Source organism: Lynx canadensis, chromosome C1 (assembly GCF_007474595.2).
Source record: "Lynx canadensis isolate LIC74 chromosome C1, mLynCan4.pri.v2, whole genome shotgun sequence".
NCBI lineage: Eukaryota > Metazoa > Chordata > Mammalia > Carnivora > Felidae > Lynx > Lynx canadensis.
Window position 1 is genome coordinate 64,059,874 of NC_044310.1, and position 11,297 is coordinate 64,071,170.

Below are 11,297 nucleotides of genomic sequence, written 5' to 3' on the forward strand. Positions count from 1 at the left end.
GTTGAGACTCTGAGTGGACATGTAACTCCGAGTGAAAATGTAACCAGACTAACACGAGTCTTCTCCTTGGTGAGTCACCAATAGAGAGTACACCAGGTGGAATTGTGACCCAAAGTAATCTCTTTTTTTTTAATGTTTATTTTTTATTTTTGAGAGGGAGAGAGAGAGAGAGACAGAGCTACGGAGCATCAGCGGGGGAGGGGCAGAGAGAGAGGGGGACACAGAATCCGAAGGAGGCTCCAGACTCTGAGCCGTCAGCACAGAGCCCGACGCGGGGCTCGAACTCATGGACCGCGAGATCGTGACCTGAGCTGAAGTCCGCCGCTTAACTGACTGAGCCACCCAGGCGCCCCAAGCAAGCTCTTTTATTTAGGATTTAATATTAGAGAGGGGAGCTTTGTCATCACATGTAAAGGCGGGCATAAAGTTGCACAGCATACTTAGGAAATATGTCTATACATGCATCATATGTTATGTTCATGAAGCTTGTGTTCCTCCTAGGGTGGAGACTTTAACATTATAATGAAGCAATGGTAACTGTTGGACACTTTTTGGCTCATCTGCATAGGCGTTGACTTGGTGCCAAGTTCAAGCTGGTTTAAGCTGGGTTAGGCTGCCTAGTTCTTGGTCGGCCAGTAGGTAGTCTAGGGTTATTCTGGTGGTTTAAGACCATTCAGGCTAAGGAATGCAAGGCATTGATGTTCATAGGCTGGAACCTTATCAGTTGACCTTAGCCCAGGCTTCTGCAGAGACAACTAGTGTATTTGTTAGTGGGGCCTGAAAAGAAGCAATGGATGATTAAGGAGAAACACTTCGCTGAAAAAAAAGCTTTACATTTTCTGCTAGTTTTAACCTCATTAACCCTAGGGGGCATGGTTTCAGAAAGAACCAGGAATTGGTTCCTCTCTGACTTTCCAACCTAGCACATGGAACTTTTCTCTAGTGTAATAGATTATCTTCTGTAGAGATGAAAACATTCTTAATTTTTCAAAAGAAAATAAAAGGCAATAAAAACACCTCTAGTTGGATTGAAAATCTCCCACATATTTGTTTGCTCATTGTATTATTATTATTATTTGTGTAATTTGTTCTTTGACTATTTTCCAGGGGTCTTAGTATTTTTACATTCATTTGAAGCTTATTATATAATTAAGATTATTATGTTTTTGTGGTATGTATAATAAATAATGTCCCCATCTATCACTTTATTTTGTTGGTACACAGCTCTTAAAGCAAACATCTGATGTATTGTCTTTTGTTTGAAGCAACAGATCTTTCCTTAAAGAACCAAATTTGCAGTTTACTTGGTTGTTCATACTCTAGAATATAGTAAGGAAAAGATACACACCAAAAATAATGGCCTTTTTCTTCTTGTAAGGGAGCTTTTCCTCTTGGAGAAAGGTTCACGGCAAGTTTCATTGAAGGATGTTCTTTCTTTGAGACGTTTTGTGCATGTGTTATTAGAATTTGAGGGGAAGAAATCCTTTCTATGGAGTAGTTCCCTTTGTGGGGTCAACTCCTAATTTGGAGAACATTATTATATGGTAATTAAGTAGTATTTATGAGGTTGCCCAACTGGAGTAAATCTAGGAGATTTATTTTCAGTTTTATAATCACTTAGCTTTTGAAATTGCATTAATTGGTGCACTCTTGAAAATGAATTATAGATACTAACGGTTTTTCTGAGGCCCCTAGCAGAGGTTATATGGTGATGTAGTGGAAAGAACATTGGACTTTGTACCAGAAGATGTGGGGTTTTTCATGCAAATGAGGATATGGACTAGATGATTCCAAGGTCCTTTTAGGAATATGCAATTCTAGGACTGTTAGAAAAATCTTCCACCTTTTAATAGAGGTTATTTTTGTCTTTTTTCTTCTCTTCCTTTCTAGGTTTAGAGAAGTTCAAGAATTCAACTATACATGTTGAGCCTTAAATATCTGAGTTGGCTGTCAGCTGTATGAATTCCAAATCCAAATAAAAAATTGAAAATAAAGATGTACATTTAGAAGTTAATAGATAAATATTATTTAAACCCATGGAAATAGATAACATGAGAAATACATGAAATCAGAATAAGTCAGGATGAAAATCGAAAGATTCAATATAATGGTTTTATAGAAGAGGAACTGGCAAAGGAGACAGGGAACCATGTCCAAAAAGATGCCATTTGGTTGTCCCATTAGATGTAGAATTGGTAAGACCTGATTAGTGTCAAGAAATTAACACAGATAGGGGTGCCTGGGTGGCTAAGTTGGTTAAGCATATGACTCTTGATTTTTGCTCAGATCATGATCTCACAGTTGAAAGATTGAGTCCTGCATGGGGGTCCATGCTCAGGGCAGAGCCTGCTTAAGATTGTCTCTCTCCTTCTTTGCTCCTCTCTTTCTCTCTCTCTCTCAAATAAAAAAAAGAAAAAGAAAAAAGAAATTAACACATATTAAATCAAAATAACAAAGAAGTGTAGTCTAAAATGATACAATAATCAAGGTATTAGAAGGTCCATGTAGTTTATCTTATTGATATAATAATTATTGTTTAAATTCCTATGTAATTTAGGATTTTGAATAAAGAGGCCTCCTAACCAGTTGTAAAGGGAAGGAGGATCAGGAAGTCCATCATGAAAGAGGAAATAGTTAATCTGGCCTAAAAGGAATAATGAGAGATGCCAAAGGTAAAGATATTCTAGATGGCAGAAAGAAACTAAGACAAAGCAGGAAAAGGGCATAAATAAAGGATATGTTCAGAAAACAGCATAGGGCAGAGCAGGCTGTAGCCAGTCTTACAGAAGGGAATTCAAGGCTAAGGGGGACAGGTGGGCAGGGTCCTGTTAGGAAGAGCTTTAAATGCCATTTGAGGAACTTATTTATGACCAGTAAAGTAATTGGAAGTTACCGAATAAATTTGAAATAGAGAAATTTGTTCTAGATAATCATGTAAAATGGAAATTTAAAAGACATAGAAGTAGACAAATAATTTCTAACTTATTTATTAAGCATAATGAACTAACATTTGAACATATTTAGACTCAGAGAGCTTCCTTTGGTTAGAAGTAGAAGGTGTGAGTAGAAGAAAAGACGTAGACTAGACAGTATCCCCTTGTTCACAAGGTCATTCTCATACTGTATCATCAGTTCCTTGACATCTCCAAGAAACAGGAAATCCCTCGATTCAATCCAGTGTGTCTTCTTCCAGGAAGGAAAATAAACATCCTCTGACTGAACACCAAATAGCTTCTCCATTCTCGTTATTGATGGAAGGATTTTAAGACAGAATCTGAAATCTGAGTGGCACAGGAGAAAAGGGCAGGCAGTTCCCAGGGTCCTAAGGCACCAGTGCTCCAACCTTCATTCAATGAATACCTCTTAATCACCTTTTAAGTGCCAGATATTCAGAAAGTCAGCTGTATCCACTGTTGACAGCCATCAGATGGAACAAATTTAGATGCTTCTCAGGATCATCTGATTTTTTTTTCTCCTCTGATTTACCTGAACAGTATCACTTATCCAAATAACTCATTCCTTTCAAATAAGGCCCATGCACACTAAGGCTGATTCTGACCAGAATGGAAGGTTAGCAGCCTATTTTGTCTCTCATCAGTACCCCTTACTGTCTCTCAGTCTGTCTGAAATGTCAGTGTGCAAAGCAGGGATGGAATCAGAGAAATAGTTCAGCAATAGTGGGTTTCAGGCAAAAGATGAGGTCCTCCATGAGGTTCTCCATGACAGCAGAATTAGATGCAGAACGGTGGGATGTAAAGCTTTTTTCACAGTGAGAATCAATAGCACTTTGTGACCCACTGAAGGCAGCAGATGAGAGGGAATAAGGATTCAAAATAGAATCAGAGGACACAATCCAAATCAGGATAGGAAGAGAAGCAGAGCTGGGGGTGGGGGGCATGTTGGTAGGGTGGAAAGGGGAACTATAAAAAGCTTGTTTTGGATATATTCTTTGGAGATGCCATGTTGAGATTTTAGATAATTGAATATCACCTACCTCTTCAGAGAATGGTTTGGGCTGGAGAATACAAGTCTGGGGATCAGCAACATAGGAGTCATTGATCACCAAAAGGTAAAGATAAGATCACAGCAGGAGGTGGTGCAGAACAGAGGTCCTAAAATGGCTTTGCAGGTGGTTTTTCATTTTTGCTTGTCATTTCTTTTCCGTTGTTTTTGATGTTTGCTAATACAAGCTTCTTAAAAACCAAAAGTTTTGCAAAATCAAACACTAAAAAATAATAGGACTTGTGTGGAAAATAAAGATGAGGAAGAGCACTCAAAACCCATAAGTTTATAACCAGAACCTTAATAAAAATAACAATAACCTCATTAAATTATCGGCACAGTTAAAAATCTGATTAAATTCACAATTGGAGAGCGGTTAGAACATTTAAGTGCTACTCTCTTAGCAAATTTAAATTATATACTACAGTGTTATTAAGTATAGTCACTATGTTTTACATTATTGTAAACCTTATTGATCTTATAGATGAAAGTTTATACCTTTTTACCAACCTTTCTATTTCTCCCAACACTCCCCCTCTCTGGTGCGACCACTTTTCTACCTCTGTTTCTGAGTTAGACTTTTTTTTTTTTTTTTTACAGATTCTATATACTAGTGATACCATGCAATATTTATCTGCCTCTGGTTTATTTGACTTAATAATGCCCTCTAGGGCCATGTTGTCACAGAGAGCAGAATTTCCTTCTTCCTCATGGCTAAATCATGTTCCATTGCACATATATGCCATATCTTCTTTATCCATTCATCTGTTGGTGAACACTTAAATTGTTTCCATAACTTGGCTATTGTGAATAATGCTGCACTGAATATGAGAATACAGATATATCTCTTCGATATCCTGTTTTCATTTCATTTGGCAATATACTCAGAAGCAGAATTGCTGGATCATAGAGTAGTTTTATTTTTAATTTTTTTGAGGAACTTCCATAGTGATTTCCATAGCGGCTATACCAGTTTACATTTTCGGCAACTCTCTCCTCCACATCTTCACCAACACTTACTATGTCTTGTCTTTTTGACGATAATCATTCTCGCAGGTGTGAGGTGATATCTTGTGGTTTTGATTTGCATTTCCCTGATGATTAGTGATGTGGAGCACCTTTTTATGTAGATGTTGGCCATCTGTATGCCTTTGGGAAAATGTTTATTCAGTTCCTCTGCTCATTTTTAAATTGGATTGTTTGGTTTTTTGTTATTGGACTGCATAAGTTCCTTATATGTTGGATGTTAACCCCTTCTCAGCTATATGATGTGTAAACATTTTCCACTCACAGTTTAAAACCATGTTAAATTCCCAATAATTTTTTTAAAAGGAAAATGATGGATAGTTTGATGGCAGATGCTGTAAGGAAGAGTCGAGGCTGCTGAGTTGTAGAAGAAAGAGCAAATGCACTAATTAAGGCAAACACCCACTAGGCATTTCTAAGACAGAGTGCAGGCAAACTTAAAGGAAGAACAAGGAATGAATGTGTTCACCTGGTGTGATAGGATGAAAAAAACCCAGTGTAAAACCACCATGAACCTGTACCTGATACTGATGTCAGTCCTCATTACCGGAGGAACATGTGAAAGAAACATGCTTTTTTCTCAGACCCTGTGTGACTAATAATATTTATGCATGCAATTCATTGCTCTCAGTAACACCCCTGAAGAGATCAAAACTGACTGCATTCCAATTTGAATGCCTTTAGAACTAAGGTGTTAAATATACATTTGCCATAGGCTCCACCACTCCCCTCATCTCCCATCCATTTCACACATTTATGTTTCCTGCCTTGTCTCTGCTGCATTTTTACTTGCAGGTGCCCTTTTGTGGAGAAGAAAAGAACTTAGAGGCAAAGCTCCCATTTAAGGGCAGCCACCAACTAAAAACTGATCATCAGAGAGGTAGATGGAACATTGAGAGAAAATGTTAGAGCTGAAACCAGAGGAGGAGAGCATTTCAGAAAAGTAATCATGATTATAAGATGCTGTGGGGAGGTCTTACGAGATCCTTGGATCCTGTGTAGTACAGCTTTGGTAGTTCTAATAAGAGCAGCTTTTGTATGGTGTGGTGGGGGCAGAGTCAGGCTGCCACACCAGGGAAAGGGGGCTGCAGAGAGAGAGAGGGAGGGAGGGAGGGAATGTGCTCCACTCTTTCACGAGGTTTGATAAGGAAAGGAGAGAGGAGCACTGTGTTTACAGAGAAACATGTTGAGAGAATTCTCTTTGTAGCACAAGGAAACTTTGTACATATTCTTTTTAGAGTGAGGAGACGTAGCTGCTGGCGAGGAAAAGGAAAATGTTTGAAGATGAGAGACCAAGAGCAAGACTCAATGGAGCAACTCTCCAGTCTTCCATTTCATGATTTGATTCACTAGACAAGTGTGGACTCATCTTTGTTTCATTTCGAGCTCCTTCTGACTGGAAGTGTGACTTCTGGCAATATATTTACAGATTCTCCCCTGCCCCCTCCATACCCATCCTCTCCCCCAATAACTGGTCTATGTAGTTCCTTTGTTTATAAATTTTTTTAATGTTTATTTTTGAGAGAGAGAAAAAGAGAGAGAGAGAGAGAGAGAGAGAGCAAGTGGGGGAGGGGCAGAGAAAGAGAGAGACAGGATCTGAAGTAGGCTTTGCATTGACAGCAGTGAGCCCAATGCAGGGCTTTTTTTTTTTTTTTTTTTAATTTTTTTTTTTTCAACGTTTATTTATTTTTGGGACAGAGAGAGACAGAGCATGAACGGGGGAGGGGCAGAGAGAGAGGGAGACACAGAATCGGAAACAGGCTCCAGGCTCTGAGCCATCAGCCCAGAGCCCGACGCGGGGCTCGAACTCGTGGACCGTGAGATCGTGACCTGGCTGAAGTCGGACGCTTAACCGACTGCGCCACCCAGGCGCCCCAATGCAGGGCTTTAACTCATGAACCTTGAGATCATGACCTGAGCCGTAGTGAGATGCTCAACTGACTGAGCCACCCAGGGGCCCCTCCCTGTAGTTCCTCTGTAAAGATAACCTGTGCTGTAGTAGTGTCTACCAGAAGCCATCTGCTGACAATGGAAGAGTGAGGAGCCAATGCAGGTCACATCTGCTGTGACACAGCCCTGAAGGTGCTTAGCAGATGAGCGGACCCCCTTTATTGCTGAAATATCGCCTGTCTCATTATGTTTAACATTTCAAACATTATTAATTTTTAATTATTTACATTTAATTATCTGCTTTACTTAAGCATCCAAATTCCACAGCTAATGTTCTCAATGAAATATTTACTAAACAATCAACCCTCTTGGATTCCACAGAGCTGAATGTTTTCAATTTGCAATAAACCTTTCCTTTGCACACTAGTGTTCTGGAGGTGACTGCACTCTGGGCTCTTATGGCTTCAGCTGCAGCATCTGTTCTGTCTCAGGGACACTCTGTCAACTCTAATGGGATAGATTGCCCTGCTGCACATTAGTGTTAGCAGGTTGAGCGCGACTGGGACACTCACACCATCTCCCTTCTCATTTCTCTTCTGTTAGGGCTGGAAACACATTAACAAGGAGCCAGTTCTGGTGATAGAAAAGTGAAACAAACTTATTTGCGGTCAAAAGGCAGAGGCATGATGAAAACTAATCATTGCTCCCACAAGAGGTGGTCACTCACACAACTCATTAGCCAGGCAGCCTTTCCATGGCAAAATCAGGACCCACAGTGAATGGGAATGCCATTTTCAGAACCAAGGCCAAGGGAAACAGGCTTATCCACCTTGTCATCCCTGCCACCAGTACTCCAGAACTCCATCATCCTTTGTGCAGAAGGAGGGGGCTCATGGCCAACAAAACATGCACTGGCTTCAATTTGTTTGAAGGATTGAAGACAGAGGGAATTATGCTAATCTATGTATGTTCACTAGTGAGGGCTCCCTTGTTACCACTTACAAGATCACAACGGGGGTTGATTATGTGATGTATACAGCATAGTGGTTAAGAGTGAGGGAAACGGGGAGTCTGGGTGGCTCAGTTGGTTGATCATCCAACTCTTGATTTCGGCTCAGGTCATGATCTCATGGGTTTGTGGGATTGAGCCCCACATCATGCTCTGAGCTGACAGTGTGGAGCCTGCTTGAGAGTCTCTCTTCCTCTCTCTCTCTGCCCCTCCCTGCCTCATGTGCACATGTGTGTGCATGCGCGCACATTCTCTCTTTCTCTCAAAATAAATAAATAAACATGAAAAATAGAAGTGAGGGATATGAGTTAGACATTCATCCCACAGGTATTTACTGATCACCTGCTCTGTGCCAGGCGCTATGCTAGGCACCAAAGAGATCAGCAAATAAGACAGATTTGGTTGCTGACTTCATGGATCTTCTATTACAATGAATTTAAGACTCCAGGATTTGAGTCAGGACTACCACCTACTAACTGAATAACTGGATAAGTTAATTAACCTCTCCAGGCCTTAATTTTCTACCTATAAAATGAGAATAATCAAAGGACCTCCTCATAGGGTAGCTGTGATGAGTATTTAATTATTTACATGCAAATGCATGTAAAACTCAGAAATATTAAGACCAACACCTACGGCTGGTTTCACTGGGTTGTTGTAGCTTAGTTACGCATGTATAGTTTCACTAAAGACCTGTATTTGAGACATTTAACAAAATTAGCATTTTAATTATGAGTATTAAATTAAAATTATCATCACTGGGCACAGGTCTCGCTTAAGTAGCAGTTGGAGACAAGATACAGAGGATGTGGCTGCAGTGACCAGATGTTAGGGAGGCTGGATTTCTGAATTTGGGTAATGGGTCAGACACATTAGTATAATACCTGGCATGAAATAAGTGCTCAATAAATGCTAGTTGTTGTTAGTGTTATTATGATTATTAGGCCCTGAAGCCTTCATAAGTAAATAAAACTGACTTAATGGAGCACAAGTGTGGTGTTTATATGTACCAAGTAACTAATAAATGTGAGCTCACACGTACGCACGTGCGCACATGCACCCACACACACTTCAGTCTGCATCTTTATGGCAGGCTATTCCAAGCGTGTATGAAATGGAAAGGACCTTAGAAATAATATAATCTGGCTCCCTCAGGATGATGGAACTTGGGATTTGGAGAAGTAAAGTAGCTTGCCAAGTCACATAGTGAGTAGTAAAGTAGGAATTAAAATCTGCTCTTTTGCCCCAGCTGGGAAAGGTCTACTGTACCCACACTGCCCCTCTTCTCACCGCTTCATTTCCTACCCACCTATGATGAGGAGGGACACCTACACCACAGGGGCAGACTGCAAACATCTTGCCCTTCATGCCAAACATAGTTACAAGCTTTGGAGGGCAGCAATTTTGCCCTTCCTGGCTCCTCCCCTTTCTGCCTCCTGTTTGGTTCATAATGAAGATAAAACCCAAACACAAAAAGTGTAGGACTGACAAACATAGCCAGTCTCACTGGGTGGCTGTGGCTCAGTTGTGCTTGTTATAGATTCACTGAAAACTTTTGTTTGGAGCCTCACAAAATTAGCATTTTAATTGTGAGTATTAAATAAAAACCGCCATTATTGAACTCAGCTCTAGTTAAGTAGCAACTGGAGACAAGATATGGAAGATGTGGTTCTAGTGACCAAATGTCAGGACTGACAACTCTGTGGGCCAGACATTCTGTTAATCATACAAGGCCTCTTAAATCCTGCTTTTTAGTCATTCTTAAATAACCAGTGTTGCGCTCAGCTGTTGGCACAGAACATGTGACATGCACACTCAGGAACATTAGTAGACAGCTTCTTCTAAAATGGACTTGGGAAACAAGAGTGCAGCGTGAACATGGGGAAGCAAAAGAAAGCAAGAAAGTATGCGACCATGAAGCGAATGCTTAGTCTCCAAGATCAGAGGCTTAAAGAGGAGGATAGATTGAAACCTAAAAAGAAAGAAAAGAAAGATCCCAGTGCACTCAAGGAAAGAGAAGTCCCCCAACATCCTTCCTGCTTATTCTTCCAGTATAACACACAGCTGGGCCCACCTTACCACATCCTTGTTTATACCAATGTTATCAACTTTTCCATTAAGGCCAAATTTGACTGGGGCGCCTGGGTGGCTCAGTCGGTTGAGCGTCTGACTTCGGCTCAGGTCATGATCTCGTGGTTCATGAGTTTGAGCCCCGCATCGGGCTCTGTGTTGACAGCTCAGAGCCTGGAGCCGGCTTCAGATTCTGTGTCCCCCTCTCTTTCTGCCCCACCCCTGCTTGTGCTCTGTCTCTGTCTTTCAAAAATGAATTAAAAAAAAAAAAAAAATATATATATATATATATATATATATACACATAAAAGCCAAACTCGACTTAATAGAATCAATGATGGACTGTGTATGCCAAGTGTGTCCCTTGTATAACTGACTGTAATGGCTGAAACAGAAGTTGGGGCAAAAGTATGGAGTGGCTCTAAGGATTGCCAAGGATCCAAGATTTGAACGATTACCATGCACACACAAAGGAACCTATGCAAATGACTTCTTAGTAAAGAGAGTAACTCAGCACAAGTATTACATTGTGGCCACAGTTGACCAGGATCCTAAAGGAAGGATCTGGAAGATCCCTGGAGTGCCCATCATGTACATTTCTAACCATAGGTACAACATTGAGCGGATGCCAGATGATTATGGAGCCCCTCGGTTCTAATTCTAACACTCTAAAGAGAGTTCCTCTGCCTTCCTTTACCAACTTTTTCTGTTGCCAGTTCATGTAGCAATACGTTATAACATGAATTATTCTCCTTCTTACCCATTTGCTCTGTTATGAGCTGAGTATGGTTAAATACACTCACTTTTGATGTTGTTTTGAAATTGATATTTTGTATCATTTTGAATTTTGTCACATCTTTTTATAAATCAGATGATTGCACACATAAAAAAATTAAAAAATAATAAAATGGACTTGGATTTATCTTTAGATCACTTAATTTCCATGCTGAGGAGTTCACATTACTGTCACCATAGTAGGCACTGTCATCATTGACTTTTCCGGTGACGTAGTGCACAGACTTCTGCTTGAACCCCAAAAATTGAATTCAGAGAACTGGTTGCTGTAGTTGATCAAACAGTGGCTCCCAAAAAGATATGTCCACTTCCTAATCCCTGGAACCTGTAAATGTGACCTTATTTGGAAAAGAGGGTCATCGTAGATGTAATTAAGGATCTTGAGATCATTCTGGGTTACATGGGTCAGCCCAAAAATCCAATTTCAAAGTGTCCTTACACATGAAGACAGAGGCAAGGATTGGAGTGATGCACCGGCAGGCCAGGACTTCCCGGAGCCACCGGA

At 40.4% G+C, this 11,297-nt stretch overlaps 1 pseudogene; it reads left to right on the forward strand.

Moving 5' to 3' along the window:
* The first annotated feature begins 9,789 nt into the window (after window positions 1-9,789).
* LOC115521475 lies at window positions 9,790-10,752 on the forward strand (annotated as a pseudogene).
* The last annotated feature ends 545 nt before the right edge of the window (window positions 10,753-11,297 follow it).